The sequence below is a fragment of the Convolutriloba macropyga genome, chromosome 11 (genome assembly GCF_964194025.1).
Source record: "Convolutriloba macropyga chromosome 11, txConMacr16.3, whole genome shotgun sequence".
NCBI lineage: Eukaryota > Metazoa > Xenacoelomorpha > Acoela > Convolutidae > Convolutriloba > Convolutriloba macropyga.
In genome coordinates, this window is record NC_134478.1 from 42,889,110 (window position 1) to 42,908,970 (window position 19,861).

The 19,861-nt window shown below is 36.9% G+C and overlaps 1 long non-coding RNA gene across 1 annotated transcript; it reads left to right on the forward strand.

The window, feature by feature from the left end:
- Nucleotides 1-1,339: 1,339 nt before the first annotated feature.
- On the forward strand, nucleotides 1,340-19,275 carry LOC142349431 (uncharacterized). The gene is made up of 3 exons (XR_012760826.1): nucleotides 1,340-1,533; nucleotides 10,094-10,464; nucleotides 18,919-19,275. It is a non-coding gene; the product is annotated as an uncharacterized LOC142349431 (long non-coding RNA).
- The last annotated feature ends 586 nt before the right edge of the window (nucleotides 19,276-19,861 follow it).

Sequence of the window (19,861 nt, forward strand, 5' to 3'; positions counted from 1 at the left end):
TAACCAGTTCGAATGGAATTAGTTTTTTCTTTATAGGAAGATCTGAAAAGATATTTGTCTATTATTTTTTCTTCAGCAAATATACCGTTGTTTGTCAAGTAATTTGACCAATTAAACGTTTCAAATTTCATTCTGAGAATTTTTGGGGAAAAACTTTCTAAGAAACAATTTCAATGCCCTGAGGACTTCAAAGTTTTCTAAAAGTTATACCTAAATCAGATCAACTTGCAAGGAATTGCAAAAGCCGCGTTTTCAGGTGTTGTGCAGTTGAAAATCAAAAACAAAATTCTCATCATTTTGTATATCTAGATGTCTAGGTCATTTCTGTGAGCATATAAGATCTTCTTTATATGTTACAACTATCTTTAAGGACTTCAAGATTTCATCGTGAAAATGATTGTACTCTTTTGCAGAATTCAAACTTAAATTGTTTCAATTTCATAAATTGCTCAGCTTTGTTCTAAATTCGCACACTTTTTGGGTGAATTTATTTGGTTGGGAGCAAAACAGGCACATGTATTGCCGGCAAGCTGAATCTTCTCATCTGCTCAGTTAATGCTTATGGAAAAAAATATTTTACAAATACGAGAAAAACTGGAGGTCGTAGAAAGCATCCTGGGAGCACACATCAATTCCTTTTTACAGTTTTGGAAAACGTACCGCATGATATTGAAACGGAACTAAAATGTTATTCACCTTCATCAGTCTGAAACAACACAACTCTTGTTCACGAGCAAATCAATTCATATGAAGATGGTGAATTGACCTCGCGGCAGCTTTCCGCTGAATTTACTTCGATTTTTTATAACACGGGTTGACGATAATCCTGAAAATGCGATATAAATGCGATATGAGTTCCCAATGACTTTTGACGTTCACATTGAAAGATTTTTCTAGATTTTTTAATGATGCGCTACCGCTGGAACATATTTGAAAATTAATTTCAACTAAAACCAAAGATACCGAAAATTCTCCTACGTTTAAAAACGACCATTTCTAAACTAAGCCTGCCAGCTAACAAATCATTGAATCAAACTTAAAGTGACACTGGATTGTTTTCAGTCACCAGCAAAAAAAAATCAGCCTATTAATTACAAGTGTTATCAAAATGATTGCATGCAATTTCAACTGACAAACTGAAATGTTCCAGTTTGATCAGCTAATTATTCATCTGTAAAGTCAAACATGCAAATGAACGTGTGTAATTTAATTTAATTCACTCTGCTCATAGCCTGTACAAATCTAGCTTTTTACACATTGAAGAACCGTAAGATTTTATAAGCTGATAAACGTAGTAGTTGAACTCATATGGCTCGGATCGGGTCACCAAATAGCAGATTATTGCAGTTATCTTGAGTCACTCTCTTGAACAAATAATTAGAGTTGTACCACAAACGAAATCAGACTAAGAGTTCAAGTTTCCAATATTGCCGAGCTGACTGAGAGCAAAATATCTTTGTTAGACATTTCAATAAAGTTCAGCTAACAAAAGTTGTAAAAGTTGCCAATACCTCAAAGCAGCTGCTGATTCTGGTAACAAGCTATTTTAGCTATTTAAATTGTGTTAACTAGAACAAAGTTTCAATTAGAAACTTCAGGGCACCGCTATTGAAAAGTCGGATGTTTTCATTTGTGCAACCCCCTCCCCACCCAGCTTAGTGACTGCATATTATTTGCAACCCCCAAACGCACTAGCCATATTTTTACACAATGAATTACTATCTAATGACACGTGCTCTATAACTAGGAGCGCTAACGTACTGGGGGGGGGGCACACATGGAAAAGATCCGAAAAGTCTAGCTTGACTCAGGTAACGAAAATGCTTTGAATAATCAAAATTGGATCTCAAATTGATTTTTTTTTGTGTTCAAGCTGAATTTCGTAGTCTTGAAATAAATATGTACCAAATATATTTCATAGTAAGTTATACATAATTTGTTTAATAGGGGCAAAGCGATAGCTGAGGCTAGTATTGGCCTTCTCTTGGTTTTTACAATCCAAAGTGTTGGGTTTTAAACTCAGTAGAAAAACTAGTTTCTCAAAATGATAGAATAAAAATGATATTTCACAGTAGAGTTTAGAGATTTACAGGAGAGGGCTGATTATTAGATCAAGGTGATGATTTTATTTTCGGTATGAAAAGCTCAAAAATTGGCTGTGTACATACCACTTATCAGTGCAAGAAAGTCAAGAACCAATACTAATCATAGCACATTGATTTACAGTGGGGGTCGCAAGGGTTATCCAATGCTAATTGCTTCTGCAAACGTCTTAGAAATCGATTGCAGGGGATATCATAGATGGTATGCATTTACACTTATGTAATGATTCGTTCACAATTTCCGGTGGTATCATAATCATTCAATAAATTCTGGGAATATTTTACATCAAACAATCTCAGTGTAATAATAGTTATCTAGATTACCCAATTTGAACCGAATATTGATTTTGAGCACCATTTCTTGAGGATTGATTCAAATAAATTTTGTGGCTAAACTCAAATTGCCCCTGTCGTGGTATTCGGGTAAGTTAAACTTTCTTTCTAATAGTTCCTACTAAGTTCAAGACTATAGTTCGATTGATATTCTAACACCACTACTCAGAGTTGAGTTGATCGCGTACAGGATGTTCCCATAAAAACAATTCTGCATGTTTCCATTTTTCATACTGTAATGATTTTGAGAAGAAGTTGGCTGCCATTTTGTCAGCAAAAACAGAATGAATTGAAATGATCCATCTTCCATCTTGTTCCGAATGCAGTGAAATTTTGCTCAATGTGTTTGCTCCTCTTGTCGACGGCTGGGCTTTGGCGAAATTTGATAAAACTCTGGTTGTCCTCTCCAATTGCTATTAGCTGTTTCTGTTGGATGTCGAAATCATCCACAAGCTGTTTCAGATACAATGCTTCTTGAAATGCTGCTGCTTGTGATAAAGAATGAGCAATTGTGGCCTGCTTCTTGACACCCCGGCTGAGGGCTGCGCTACGTCCGTTAAGCTTGAAATAATAGCCAATGTTGATTTTCTGTCGTTCACATCACCAGAACAGCCTGCATCTCCTCCCCCACTAAATCATAACTGGCTTCTTCTGTGTAAGTAAGTTTTAAACTTTTCGAACCCTGAAGATATCACAGAAGTCGCTTTCTACAAAGCCAGTGTTGATTGATTGGTGCATTCATGAGTGTGGACAGAATGTTGACTGTGAACTTGATGTCTGGCCTCGTCTGTATTGTCAGATACAAAAGTGATCCAACCAAGCCTCTCTAGATCCTTTGATCCACTTCTTTGTCTCCGTTTTGTGCGGTCTGAAGTTTCAAATTCCAGCCAGCTGGAGTTCTTGAGGGTTTGCATTGATCCATTTGAAACCGCTGAAGCATTGTTTTTTGTGTAGCATTCTTGATCGACTGTGACTTTGCCCTCTTCTTGTTTGCTTATTAGACCTTGAAACCAAAGTAATCTCTTTCTGTCTTCCATTTGAAATTTTGCCTCGAGCGCCTTCTTGACATCGGAGATCACTGTCAAGCTTCTTGATGCTACTATGATGTCACCAACCCAGATGATTAAAAAAGTGTGACCCTCTGTCTTTAGCCTCGCGAAAACGCAATGATCTTTGCTGCTTTTGGTGAATCCTTGTCTCGGTAGGAAGTTTGCCACTTCCTTATACTAGTTGTTAGCTGCCTGTTCCAAACCATAAATTGATTTATTCAGTCAACATACTAACTTCTCTTTATCTGAATCTTGTTTTACAAACTCCTGCTGCTGTTCTAGATAGTAGATTTGTTCCTATTTTAGAGTACAGTAAAACCGTCTTGACATTAAACTGGTGCATCGCACGATTCTGATTTGCTGATATTTGAATTAGAATCTTGAATGTCTCTGGCTCACAGGTAGGCGCAAAAGTCTCAAAGTATTTCAGTCCTTCCACTTGTTTGACGCCTTTTACCGCATATCGTTCTTTGTATTTGTCCACTTGACCACTGGGTCCTAATTTCACTTTGTAGACCCATTTGCCCGGTATTACGTCCCTGATCTGTGGGTGTCCTCACTAGGTTCCAAGTCTCGTTGTCTTGGAGTGCCTTGACCTCGTCCTTCATTGGCCGGTGCCACTGGTCCCAATCGTCACCCTGCTTGGCTTCGTAGACTGTTTTGGGTTCCACATAGTCATTCTCAGTTACAGCAAGATGAGTCCTGAATTCTCCAAAAATTGCGGAACATTCCTTGCTCGTGTCCCTCGTCTGGACTCTGCCATGTCCGCTTGCTCCAGTGCCTCTTCAAAGAAATCAATTGTCTCTGACTGTGAGAAGTCTTCTGTGTCACTGTCTTCCAGTGACTCCTAGTCTCTGAAACTCCCTCATGTTGCAGTAGATTCTTCATCCAGTGCTGCTTCCTGGACATCCGAAGCATCTCGTCTCAGTGTCGTTTTCTGAGTGTTCGCGCTCGCTGCGTCATGCCACTCCTACTTTATTGCAGTATATGTGCCGTGTTCCTCTTCGTTGCATTCTATTGATGACCAAAATCTGGGTGTTAGAGACAACCAGTTGCTGTGACCCCTCATTTAGTAGGTGAGGCGTCTCTTTGTTGTCAGAGTTTGAGACCACTTCGGACTCCTTGATGATTACATCTCCAACTTCCATCACCTTGAGTGTGTTGGGTACGTACACCAAGAATCCGTTGTCTCTATCAGTGTAACCCACAAATTTTCCTTCCAGCGCCTTGGGTCAAGTTTGCTGACGTCTCTGATCCTCTTCCTTTTAAATTCTGTATAATCAAAAATAGATAATTTACATTTGAAAGCTTAGGTTTTATACCTCGCATCAGCTGTGCTGGGAAATTTTCTTCTCCACGTTTCACAACCAACTTCTTGATCTTTGTTGCGTGAAGAGTTGCTGCTCCCCACATCATCTTGCAAAGTCCCTAGTAAATAAGCAAGCACCTTGCTATCTCCAGAAGTATCCAGTTGCACCTCTCAGTTACCCCATTCTGCTGTGACATCTCCGGTATTGTCATATCCTGTAGAATACCTGCATCTAAACAGTACATCTTAAACTGCTCTGAGCGAAACTCCTTCACTTTGTCTTGTCTCAGTTTCTTGGGCGTCCCCAGACTGAAAATAAACTTCTTCAGGCTGGCCATGGCTTCACTCTTTGCCTTGAGCAAGTCCACAAACACAAATTTTGAGTACTAGTCTGCAAACAAAATGCAGAACCGGAACCCTGACAGTGACTCTACTCTGAAGGTCCCAACACGTCTGCCAACACCCTCTCCAGCTTCTCTTCTGCTTGGGTCTTTGACACTCTTGGTACTGGAGTCTTGTTGATCTTTGCCAATGCGTACACATTGCATACATCATCGAGTTTCCCCAGTGTCTCTGGTGCATTTCTGCCGACATCCGCTTGACTCAATCAAATGAACCAATCGTCTGTGCCACTTTCTTGCACTGTCAAGCTTCACGCTGTTGGCACTTATCATGAGATCTGGAACGCTGCTGGTTAAATAGAACGACTTTTTTCTTCTGTTAGTTCTACACTAGTTCCCTAGTGGACTTCCATGCAGCTATTTCTTTTCTCGAAAGTGAAGCTATGTCCCTTCTCCGTGCTTCTTGAGTCTGATTAAAATTTAGAAGAGTAGTCAGGCACACACAAAACGTTTTTGAGTTTGCATTGGAATTCCCCTTTGTTTGAGGATGTGCTGATCCTCGCACAGCCTCTGCCCACCACTATGGAAAATGCTCTGTTGGGATTTCTGACCATTGATTGAATGGTCACAAAGTCCAGGAGCACGTCTATGTTCGTCACTATGTGATCTGTACAACCACTATTCACTAGCATGCATTTTGTCCTCCAAAGGGTAAGAGCTGCCCAGTATTCTTCATCTGGTGTAGCCAATATTGTACCCATTGCCCCCTGATTCCTGTTTGCTTCCATCTCTTGGTCTCTTGCATGCCCTTTCTAGGTGACCTTTCTCACCACACTTGCAGCATTGTGCTGTCTCATTCCTGCTGCAGTCCTTGCAAAAAGTCCAGTGATCCCACACACGAAGCATTTTCATTTCCTGGGTCCCTTGCTGAAGTCACGCTTCACTGAACAGTTTTGTCCCTTGTTTGTCTGCGCTGTGCTCTCATGGAAGTTCTGCAACCTTTTCCTCAACTCTATGAATTTCGTTGCCGGGTTGAAGTTTTCCTTAATATCACAAATTCCGTACCTCATTGGCAGACCATTGAATACTATTACGTTGGAGAGTGTCTCTGAGGCTGCTTCTCTTGCTTCTTGTAGCCTTCTGATGAAGAAGTTATCCAAATCCTCAAAATTCTAGAGCTGCAGTTGAGCAAGCTGTACCATCACTGTCGGCGTCTCCACACTATGAAATCTGTCTTGCAAAAACTTCTGAGCTTTTACTCCATCTCCGATACCGTCATCTCCAACACAGTCATGTCTCATCAGCATGAGGGTTGATGCATCTAGAGTCAGTGCCAGAGGGCACCACAGATTGTTCCGTTTCTCCTTGATGTCTGCAACTTCCTTCTCATGTGCATCCTTCAACACCTTTTGGTTCTTCTTCTCATCATTGCTCGCGGCATTGGCCAGTTGTGCAGGCTCATTGAGTTGCTCTTCTGTCCCATGTAGTGATTTGTAGAGTCCCCTTGTCTGCATCATCGACACAAATCTCGTGCACCAGATTGGAAATTTCTGTGCTTTTCCTGTGTAGGTCAACAGCTTCACTGTCTTTTGATTAATCGTAGCTTGAGCAGGGAAAACATTTTTTAAAAGGAAAGATACTCAGCAGAAAAGAATCGTTACTGTCCACAACAACAAATTAGTTTTGGTTTAGAAACTAGTTTTATGACTTGGAAACTTGCAGGGCCCATAACCTGTTGGGCTATTGGTTTCTATTGGTTTCTGCAAGCGGAGAAAAAAAGGTTTCAGGGCGTTTTTAACTAAGTAGAAAAATTATTTTCTCAAAATGAGAGATAAATAAAAACGAAATTTTACATTAGAACTTAAAAAAATACAGGAGAGATCTGATTATTGGAGCAAGATGTTGATTTAACTTTGGGGTTGAAAACATGCTAATTAATGAGCTGCATTTATACCCATTATCAGCGCGATAAGTCAAGATAGAAACAAATTTTCGGACCATGATTTAGATTGAGGATCACAAGCGTTAAACAATATGGTTTGCTTCAGCAAATTTCTTGGAAATCAGTCGCAGGAGATACCATAGATGGTTTGCATCTACACTTTTCAAAAAATTCGTCCAATTTTTGGTGGTATCATAATCATTCAGTACATGCTTGAAAGATTATACATCAGATAATCTCACTTTAATAATAGTTATCTAGATTCAGCAATTTGAACCGAACATTGATTCTAAGCACCATTTCTTGACGATTCATTTATATAAATTTCGTAACTAAACTCAATTGGATCCGGTTTTGGTAATCTTGACTTTCTTTCTATTAATTCTCAATAAGTTCAAGACTATCAATTGGTCGATATTCTAACACAAAGTATTTGGATTGCATCACTCATTTTTCTGATGACTAATAGCATTCAAAACGGGATATACAGTTAAGCGTGGCTAGTGTTAAGTTGCAATAGAAGCTTTTAGTTGTCTTTTTGTAGTCTATGGGAGCTTAATGTACTTAATTAGATAGAAACGTCTCAATTCAAGGTAAAAAGAACTTTTTCGATGACTTTGACCTTCAAGTGTTGCTATTTTTCTTGTTTTCCGTCCAATTTTGGAGATTTTTCTAAACAAAACTTGAATTGAATTTGCGCATAGCAGTCTTGTGCACGCTAGAAAAGCTCTTCATATCTGCTTTTTGAGGTATACGTTTTGATAATGCAGACATATTTGCAAAAGTTTTTACTATATTCTGCAAGTTTCTTCGAGTTTTTCTTGACAATTTTCGTGAGGTTTCGTCTCTTTGAACCATACAATTGTTTCAGGACACAAAAATGGTTTACTAAATAGTTTTTAGTGGCACTGGATGGCAATGCCATTGTCAATATTTTTTGCAACTGTTTTGTAAAATTGCTATTTCTTAATTTTTTTGTCCTTTTCGGGTTTTTCGAGACTCGAGACTCGAAGGCAAAGTTACCCCTCTACAGTTTTTTAATAGGCTGTTTCATAGATTCTAGTGGCAATGAATGGTTTTCGAGATTAGTCATTTTTTTATAAAATTTGCAGTCTTTCTCCAAACTTTGAAAACTATTTTCATTTTCCAAGTTTATCAATGTTTCAGGGAAATTAAATTTTTTAAGTTTATATGGTCGACTGAACAGATTGAATTGACAGAAACTGTTTTTTTATACTATTATTCTGAATTTTAGCAACTTTCAATCAATTTTGTTATTTTCATTTTTTATTTTGTTTTTGTCATATTTCTCCAGTTTTTGTATCCTTAGTGGCCAAAATAACCCTTTCAATGCTTTCGCGTGATTTACTTTGTTTATATATATATGGGTCCAATTAGGCGTTCAGAGTGAAAAGTTCAAGAGTTTTAGCAATTATTATATTTTGTATACTTTGTTTGATTGTTTTAGCTCTAAAATATGCGAGTCTTTGCTTTTTGGTAGGTTTTGTCTAAATGATCTGCTAATTAGATAGAGAAGTTTTGAGTTTCTCATACAAAGCTTTGGATTTTTTTCAGGAACTGTCCTGCTACGGTTTTCTTACGATATGCTTACATTTTTTTAGCTTTTTAACGTCAGCAACAGGTGAAATTAGAGCAGTAATTTTAATGTCGTTGGAGTAGTTAAAGGAGTAAAAAAGTGAACAGTGTTGAAGCCCGATTTTTTCGGGTACATTAAAATGAAGTGAGAAGCTGTTGCTTGAAAAAATTTTAAAATCTAATTATTTTAAAAAAAAGAATTTTAAAAGCTAATTATTTTCCTCGTGTGGAAATTGGACTGCGGTTTTCAGTGTATATTCTCTTGAATGCAATAATTTCGATACATGTGTTCTCTAATGACTCCTAATTGCAATTGATTGAGCTCGTCGAAGTTAACCCCCTTTTAATATTATCTCTGTTGTCTTTTCACCTGATATCAGTGTGGACAGTACTTTGGGTTGCTAATGAAGTGCGAATAAACCTAATTAGGTGCTTCAATTTAGGGTGACCGGTTTTCAAGGCATTGACACTATTTGTTCTTAACATATTTCAAATTTTTTGAGTTTTGAGAAAATTTGCTCAACTTCTTGTTGCCTTATCGTTTTTTCTCCTTTCGGACAGGTCTCAGGCTGCTAATATATAATATTTTAAGTGATGTAACAGCTTCAGTCCAACGCTAAAACTCTCTATGACTTTGACCTGCCTTATTCTTAAGAAAAGTTATCGACTTTTTTACGTTTTTGGAACTTTGTTGTTTAAATTCTGTTTTCATCTCTTACTCTCCTCAATGACAACTCTCATCGGTTGCTAAATTATTCTTGTTAATTGTTTCAGTGTTTAGCTGTCTTTTTTTGAATTATACGCTTTTCATTCTCAAGATTTTTACTGAATTTTGTTAATTTTTGTTGTAGTTATTACTGTTTTATCACTTATGGCGGTTATCTCATTACTGGCGGATATCATCGGTTGTTAATTAGTTTTAAAAGAAAATATTAATTCGCTTAAATTTACAAAGCAGTCGTTCTTAAGTTTTTCACACCTGCTTTTAGGGAAAAAAAGTTGACATTTTTCGACTTAATTTTTTTGTTGTGATCCTTTCACTTAGTCTCCTGAACAACAATAAATCCTTATGAACCTTGTATCACGGCGTAATTCGATTCTCCACTGAAAGCTTTTTAATATTTTTCAAGTTTATGATCTGCGTTGGTTAAGATTTTTGGGTTGTATATATGAAGCTCTTTTAATTTGCGCCATTGGTTTTCAAAGTTTATGACGGAAACTGTATCGTACCGGAAAGATCTATTATACGACCTTCTGAAGCGTTCTAGTTTGGTTTTCAGAAATTCAGCACACCATTTTATAACTTTTCTTCGATTTCTGTGTCATTTTTGGGTTTCTTTCGCTCAATTTTTTTTTTACCTCGGAACTGTTATTTGTTAACATTTATTTACATGGATGCTGTTAATTTAATTTGGTTTTAGGTCCATTAATATTTCTTTCTTGTACGCGAAGAGGACGATAAAGAAATCACTCCTTAGGCAATAAAATTTCACACTTTTTCTTTACGCTTTAGCAAAAATTATGCTTATAGAACACAAATCATTTATGTCAAAAAAATTTGAGGCGTTTACTAAAAAAATTTTTTTTGATGTATGTGCACTCGTCTTCCACTAACAAATCATTGAATTATTTTGTAAACCGTTATCAATTGGGTTACTATGGTCCATATAAATATCTGGTTCGCTCCCCGATCAAGATCAACGGCTTTGATGAGATGCTTATCAAACATTCCCGACTCTAAAGTGTTCTTCGAGAACTTCATTTGGTCATACTTTCTTGGAGACAAAGACAGGTTAGAATCTGTTTCCCTGAATTAATATTCATTTCCGCATTCCTTGGCGTTCAATATGAGGTTCCACAGTGACGTTACTACTCATAAGATAAAGCTATTTTCTAGTGGCGTTGGGCACATTTTGTACTCGATTTGTTCAATGTGTGAAAATCACTTATCAGACTGTCACGGACCCAAACGACTTCTGACTGGATGGGTCAATACCAAAGTGATGTGTGGTCAGAATTTCGTGAGTTCCGAATTCTTTTTGCTTTCGAATGGTGCTCGAGGACATCTATGATCTGATCATCCTAGAGTAAAATGTCCATAATCAGACAAAATCCAGATCATTGTTCCGAATTTTGTTCATGCTTGGCCCGTGGAAAACTCGTGAAAAAACTTGTGGACAATTTTTTCCATAGTGTAGAGAGATTTGAGTTTGATAGATAATTAGCGACATAAAAGTACAGCGCAAGTTATTTTGTTATTTACTATATACAGTTTTTTTTGCTTCTGACCACCATTGCAGTCTGATTTTTTTGCAGTACTAGAAAAGATTTTGATCAGTCTCTACCAGTCGAACATGACCTCTCGTCAAACCATGTGCTGACCATCGTCCGGGACTTCGTTCGCTCGAATTATTTTTCCAGACTACGCAATTCAAATTCTTGCGCTCTGAAGGGTTTGATCAGAGTTGATTTGGTTTTGAGAAATCGGAGATATCGAGATTTAGAGTTGGTCTTGTCCTTTTGAAATGAGACACCACCATTTTACTGTTTCTAAACCAACTATGCGTTGCAAGAATTCTGTTTGCACAAATTCTGAAGAAAAAATTAGCCAGATATTAAAAAAACTGAAACAAAAGAATCATGAAGCAAATCTTCCTTGTATTAAACAATAATTTTTATTGCTGATTTAATCTGGAAAATAGCAATATTTAGCGCTTTTTTCCGCTTAGAAAAAGAAACGAAGAACATTGCATTTCAATAGAGATATTATTTTTTTCTAATGTTTCTGTTATTACCAAAAGTTCAAAATCAAAATCCAAAATATAATAATGAAAAATGCAACGTATTCTAATTATCCTAATCGAGAAAGATGTTCCCCAAGAAATAAAACTTTGCCACAAGAACCATAAAGAACAGGCACAGTCGACTTGCCAGCGGCAAAGATTGAAAGGTGATTCATGTGATTGCAAGGTTTTAGATTTTAACAAAAAAATGATTTAACATCACTTTGAATTCATCAAAGACGTGCTGCTTTCTCGAATATTTGCAGGACAACTGCATAAGTATACTTACTTCTAAAAAGTTATCCTGCATTACGTGGCCAATTTCCGCAAAGTCAGATTTCAATAAGTTTTGCAATTTGAGCATTTACTTAGCCTAAAAAATTATTGTTCAAAATTTAGTAATATTTACTTCAGACCATATCCACACTTCATTGTTCGTAGGAACAGTGCTATGAATAATTTCAATAAGTCTTTTTTCAATTTGGTAGTTAGATGCAGTATTCATCGGAAAGGGTAATTTTAAGCGAATTTGAACCATATTCGCTCAGTGTAACTAATTTCCACACACGCTTACAACTTTAACTTTAAAACCCGGTTCGTGAAAACGCGCGTCAAAATCTATAACATATAATCCATTTTTAAGACCTTGGCATGGTGATACGTAATCTTTTCTTAATATCATGCACAAAACGTAAACAATACTTTCTTCTTTTAAGTGTTTCGGATGATTAAATTTTGTAGAAAGTCAGAGAACTTTTTAAAGCTGTTATAATCAAATCTAAACTCATAAATAATATTGAACTTTGCTCCGATCGAATTCACAACTCGTCAATTTTTAAATCTGCTTGTGGTAAAGGAGTCAAACATTGATCTGCCCATGATGATTACAACGCTATTAATGTCACTTTCGGATCAGTACCTCAAAGTGTGATGGGAAAGCCACAAGCAAGTACTCCACTTTGTGGAGGAACGTTTTTTGGGAGTGAGTCTTTTATAAAAAGAGATTTTTCACTAAAAGTTGCTTGAGATTTAAAATCCTGACTTTTTAAATTACCGTTTTCTTTTAAATTTCGCTCTTCAAAAGTTCTTTTAAATCACTTTCTTTCTTAGCTTTGTCTTTGCAAGTAGCTTTTTTAAGTTGCTCTCGCCTTTAACTCAGAGCCTCATTGAGGCTGATTCTCAACATGAGCCAAATTGACTTTTATCTGAGGCTAGAATGAAAGCAGAAGAATAAACGCAAGATGAAAGCGATTTTACTGAAGTAAGGAATAAAAGAAAAGGTTTCAGAAAAGTGCCAACTCCAATCAACAACGTAAGACCGATGATTGTTTCAATTGATCCAAGACCATCAAAAATTCAGTTTGCAAAGTCAATCAGGTCGAAGTTTCCAGCCGTCAAGATTAGGCAAAAGAGAGAACTGAAAAACAATAACGACTTCTTTTTCAGCCAAAGGACCTCACTTCAAGAGAATGCTCGATGCTGTCACTAAACCTCAATCAGTCCTTTCCAAATGCCAAGCCGAATGTCAGGAATACACTTCATGAGCCTAAAACTAAACCAAGTTCCGTCATTGCAAACGTTCACCACAGCATTACTGAAGATGAGGTAAAAGAAGAACTTTTAAATAACAACGCAATGAACGTCACCAAAGCTACACGAATAACAAGTCAAGCAACGGGCCAACCAACAAAATTAATACGCGTAAGTACGGAATCAAACAATCAAGACAACGCAGCTGAAAAACATGGCGTCAAGATAGGCTGGCAGCTATACCGGTGTGAAGCCAGCCCAGAACCACCACAAGTTATGCAATGTTTCAAATGTCAAAAATTTGGCCACTCAGCAAGGGATTACACTAATGCTATTCGATTTCTTCGCTGCTCGCAAGATCATAGTGTTAAAAATGCACTATTGCAAAAGAAAATGCCAAATGCTCAAACTGAGGCGGTGCTCATGCGACAGTTTATCGAGGCTGTCCAGCATATCAGCAGAAATTAACAGAGGCCTCAAAAAAGATAAATGAGAACAAATTCTCGGCCGTAGCTAATAAACTGAACTCTTAAGCAAAAAGTGATCTAACGCCATAAACTGACAAAATTGCTGTTCTAGTAGCCGAAGTTTTGAGCAAGATACGAATTGTTCTTAACACTAACTCATGTCCTACAGTGACATAATAAATATTGTCTCTAACAGCGTCTCACGTATCTTCAATGAAAAAATTGATGGTCACAGAAAGCATGACAGCATAAAAAGCGCAAATAGAGCTCCTGTTTTTTTCAATTCAAACAAACAATTTACCAAGCAGCCAAAACTTTTTGCAAAATGGAGAAGCTCAAGATTTTGCGATGAAACTGTCGCGGACTAAACAACAAAATAAGTGATTTGATTTTGTTTTCAACAGAAGAAGAAGTAGATGTAATTTGTTTGAATGAAGTTAAGAACTGGAACAAAAAACAATCTCCCTCAACAAACACATGGTAGTAACGGAAAACTTTAACATCTGTCATCATGGCTCTGCTATCTTAGTGAAGAACAGCATTGTTATCAAGCGAATAGAACCAGTAGAAAAAGAAAATGATAGCAATTGAAGAACACTAGAAACACTTAAAATTTGCCTAAATTTGCCCTCTTTCGATGATTTTTGGATAGTAACTGCTTACAATTCCCCTGGAAAGCCGCTCTCGACCGATATAATTTTTTCAGAAAAGTTGAAAAATGTCTTTGTATGTGGCAACTTCAATGCTCCCCACCATGAACTAAACTGCTCCTACGATTCTGAAAATGGAGAAAGGCTCTTAAATATTATTGACGAGGGCACTTTTAAACTGATGAACAACGGTTATCACACCTATCAGTAGTTTGACGGAAAATTCAAAAATATGTTAGATCTGCACTTTTGCGATAATTCTCTTTTTGTGCATTTTAATGACTTTCAACTATCAGAAGATTTAGGCGGCGATCACAAAGTTACGATTACGACCCTTAACCTGAGAAAAGGTGAAGTTTTTCAACTAAAATCAAAAATCAACTACAGAAAGTTTAGAGAACATTCAAGAAATTTACACAGATCATCAACTCTCTGGCCTGTGAAGTATCCAAAAAAGAATGAATTAAATCACTTCAGCACCAGTTATTAATTCACAAATGTTTGGAAGACTCCTGCATTAACAAGAAAGAGTTCCCCTACAGTGTTGGGACGCAAAAACTGATAAAAAATGAGGAGAAAAATGCGAAGAAATCAAAATAGCAGTTGGCGATCATTATTCCTCTTTGAGGACGGAGATAAATTACCTACAGAAATAAATTAAACGATAAATGATGCAATCAGAAGACAGAAAAAGAGCAAAGGTCTTGGAAAGTGCATGTGATAAGGGTAGCAAAGGCTTCTGGAAAGCAAGAAAAGAACTAACTAATAAAAACGAGCCCAAACAAAAACAGCAGAATATCCAAAATTATTCTACAAAGATTGCGTGGCGGTCACCGACAAGGAGAAAAGCGAAATGTTCAAACAGCTGCTAAAGGACACAATGAAAACTCACGAAACGGATTCAGCAATAATTTCTGAACTCTGCGACAATATTGAAAGTGAAACAGAAGCAATAATAAATACAAATGAACATACTGAACAACTTGGTATTGTGGTGACCACAAAATAAATTTGATGAAATTTTGAAAGAGACGAGAAAAACATGCCCTGGGCGGGATAAAATCTGCTACAAATTCCTTGAAGAATTACCTAAGAATGTTAAAGCCCTTGCCTGTCTCCTCATATCTAGCTCCATAAACAACTCGTTCGTTCCAGTTAACTGAAAAGAATTCCTGATAAAAATGATACCAAAACAAGAACAAGACCGATCGCAGGCTGAAAACTACCGACCCTTTAGTCTTACAAATTGAATTGCAAAAATATGTGAAACTGTTGTGAAAAATATCGTTATGGAATATTGTGAAAACCAAAGTTTACTCGGCGAGACTCAGAGTGCTTTCAAAAAACCCCACTGCACCACAGACAACCTCATTAAACTCACTCAGCACGTCAGTGAAGCCGTTTAGTGGTCAGAAATGGCTAGTTTCTTATGCTTGGTTGTCAAAAAAGCGTTCGATGCTTTATGGCGCCTAGGACTCGTGCACAAATTTAACTCGATAGGGCTAAAGAATTCAGTCATAAGGTCATAGGGTGATTAAACTCATTATAATTGCAAAATAATGTGTTCGTGAAGATAAACTGCATTATCAGTGATAGTTTCTGCCTGACAACTGGAGTACCTCAAGGGAGCGTAATTGCTCCCATTCTCTTTCTCACTTACGTCAGTGGTTTGCCGAAAGTAAAAGCCCAGAACATACAGTTCGCTGACGACAAAAACATCTCCAATCATCACTGAATAGTCTAATTAATTGGTGCGACTCATTGAAAATCAAAATTAACCCAAATAAAACTCATTACCTGATCTTTAAAAACCCCTCAAAGGAAGAATCTTCTCTAGAGCTCAACATAAAAGGAATATCCATTCAGAAGACACAATCGATAAAATTCTTTGGTATCTTTCTTACTCCATACCTCAAGTAGAATGAACATTGCAAAGATTTAATACGAAGAGCGAAAAGCAGGCTATTTCAACTATGGAAGCTTAGTAACCTAAAAGTTAATGAACAAAGCCTAATTTTGGTTTACAAATCTTGGATCAGACCACTATTTCTGTACTTAAATGCTTGCTGGCTGGATCAATCGCATTCCCTTATCAATAAAATACAAAATGTTAAAACCGAGCCCTTCGAATTTGCCTTCGAAAAACAAGATGGTACCAGACTGAAAAACTCTACGAAGAATCAAACATGAAGTCAGTCAGGGAAGTGCAGATAAAAGTGGCCTACGGGTATATGCAAAGAGCAATCAAACACAACATACTGTCTGTATAAGAGCTGATATATAAGAAACTACAGTGCCCGCTCAATTCTTGCAAAAGCACTCTTGATCATCTAGATTACAAAATATTCTAGCCGCATACACAACAGACTAGTGGCTAAGATGACTGCTCAGAATAGTGATCAACTAAACAGAAGGAGGATCAATCCCAGTTTGATCCCGGAAAATCTATAGCAAAGATCTTCATCTTTCAAACAACAGAAATGGGCTCAATGACAGAAGAAAAGCAAAAACTGAGAAAGGAAGACTAAGGAAACAGGAAAAAAGTACAACAACAAACGGAAAAAACAGATTGACAGATAGTGCAAATGAAAAACTGGCAGTCATATAACCAAAAGTAGCTTTCGAATGACACAGGTGCGAAGAACAAAAAAAATGTTTAATAAAGTAAACACAACTACGGTTCGATTCCAACTCCAGCAACTTTACATCTATTTTCTTGAGGAGTTTCCTCCATCCAATGAACTGAATCAAATTTCTAACGCCTTGAAGAAGAGGAAAGTGGCGCAGTTGTCCACAAAGCGTGGATTATTAACGATAGAGAGAACATTTTTTTAGTTTTTTTCTCCGACCGCGGTTCGAGTCCAGCTAAGTTGCCACCAACTTTCCTTATTATAATTATTTTTTTTCCTGCTAGACTAACAAAATGAAAAACAACAGAACAATCAGACGTGTTAAATGTATTCGGCCAGCCGCTTGCCTTGTCAATTCGGGGCCAAATACAACTCAGTCTTTTGCATTCTCTCTCCATCTCATTCAGTTGTCTTCACCTGTTCAGCCAGCCGCTCGCCTAGTCAATTCCGGGCTGAACAGATCACAGTTGTCATCAATATCTCTATGCGTAGTTATTGACCAACATTTGCGCCTTCTTTCGAAGCCTCTCTTTCTATATTGTTGATGACTATTTTTCTATTTTCTTCGACACTCCACTGATTTAAAAAAAACGTCTGTGAAATTTAACAAAAACATTCACTCTTGTGCTGCGCATGGTTTGGTTTCAGTGGTTTTGTGGTTTAGATTAGCGTAGCAATTTTATCTATCAATTTCCTAATTCTGTCACTTTTATAATAATGCTTTTTCTAAGTCAAATACAACGCTTTTGTTTATTCTTTTTCTCCCTCTCTTCATCAATCATAACCGTTCCTTTTTCTCACCTCAATCTTTCTTTTTCGACATCGAAGCGGGACTATTTGAAATCAGGACCACCCATATACGCCCTAGCTATAATTGAATGAAGCGGACAATAACATATGGGAGCTTCGGTTCGAAACCGTTCAAAGCAGTTTGTCGATCGCCGTTTCAAATTCGCAATGGCTTAAACATTGAAAGAACGAAGCTTTGAAACGAAAAACCTGCAGAAACATAAATCAACTTAGTGCAGTGAACTAATACCTCGAAGAAACAGAACATCAACACGCGTTGGTTGGAGTCCCACCCACCATTTTATTTTATTTTTGTTTTTATTCATCATACTTACCTGAAGAATCTATCTCACTCATTTTAAACAATTTCCACGAGGCTAGCCAAGAAAACGATCTACTGGCGTTTTTATACGTCAAGTTCAGCCAGCAGAAGTCCTCCATGGTACTTGAAATGGCTGAGTGCATTTGAGGCAGAGGAAGTCTTCTACTGCAGCTATATAGAACTTTAAGTCTTAACAAGAACTTCTCAAACACTTTTTTTATAAACAAAAAAACTCGTTTTACTGTGTATATAACTGTCTATATAGCTTCTTTCACCTCTGGTTGTAAATAAATTGTATTGTATAAAGGAGTCAAACATTGATCTGCTAATATAAACCTATTAAGATTTTCGTTCCTGAAAGAATCCGTTTTTTGCTTACGCCTAACACTTCTGCATTGATTTCTACAATAAAAAACTCACGGGGGGGGGGGGGGGTTGATTACACGGTCAAGGTCCCTAGGCAAAGTCTGCCTAAAAGTTTAACGAGGTTGCGTCTGATTATTAACGCGTTAAAACCTGACCTTAAAGCACCTGAAGTCTGATCATTAGCGTGACAAAGTCTGATCATTAATGAATTTTTACCTCAAATTAAAATAGGATAAAAAGTCACAAAAGAATTTGCTCAAATTAGAATTTTTTAAAAAAGATTTTTGATTATTGATACTGGTAATGAATTTGTTATATATTGTAGAAAACAACCTGACATCTTAGAAATTAACTTAAGAACCCTTAACTCAACTTAAGAACTTACCTTAACTCCAGAAAGACCCTAATGGTTTGTAACCTAAGATACAGATAGATTTACGGGATATTCACAGAACGCGTTGAAATTTGTTTTAGTTAAAGTGAAAAAGCTGTTTGCTTCAAAACACACAATAGCAAAAGCGCCATTTTTAAGGAAAGAAAATATAACAGAAGACAAAATTCCGATGATGAATTGGAGAAAAAATTTCAGACTGGAAAACAAAAATTAATAAACTTTGAAACTTCGTAAAGTTAGTTATAATAGTTACAGTTATTCTGCACGATAAAAGAAACTAAAATCAGTGTCACAGGGAACCAAATTCTATTGAAGTTTCTTCACTGAGCGGCCAGATCAACTGGGAGTATTGAAAAATATCCCAATTATCCCTGGTTTCAACACAGATACAGTTATCAAGCAGTGGAGAGAGCATCCGGCGAAAGTGAAGATCTTGAAAGACCATTTCTTTGGTTTGAAGGGACGTCACGATGAAGTCATTGAGAAGGATTCATTAAATATTTTCCTGGTGCGTGATCCGGAATATGTATTCACGAGCTTCCTGCCGACGTCGAATCAGTGTTTTTACGACGCAGCAAGCAGTGCTCTTTCTGATATAGGTTTATTTTATGACTGCATGTTGGATGGAATTGAAGTTGTGTCCAAAATTTGCAGCAAACCTCCTTTGATCATTGACGGTGAGTCAGACATTGCACAAAAAGACACATTGAAAGAACTTGATTTCTACAGAATTAGGTCATTAAATTGCTATTGAGATTGTACTGAGTATATATAATCAGGATGGTCGCTGTTTTCCGCGCACATATATTATTCTAAGAAAAGTAAGTGAGCGCGAAAAACGGTGACACGCTCAATAGCTCGTATATACGTTAGTAGATGTCGCATTTTAAGTGTTAGTAAAATAGTGACCATTTATTGATTCTATTGCTTTGCTCTCGTCGCCTACTCTGATCTAGTCCCTTGATTTGGGAGGATTAGTCGCCAATTTACTCATTGCTACTGCCACTAAAAATTGTATCAAAGATTTAACGAAATTAGTTTCGATTTATTCACATTTTGTCTGCAATGTTTGCTTTGTCACTGATTTCAGCAAATATGGTTTTCAAAACTTAATGAGGACAAGTTTCAAATTAGTTCAGGAATGTTTCTTGAGGACACCGATGAAAACATTGATATGGTCAAAATAAGCCCAAATTGGCACTTTTACTAATGATCAATTCCAAGAATAGTTTTTTCTGCTTCTTTATAAGTTTTCTGT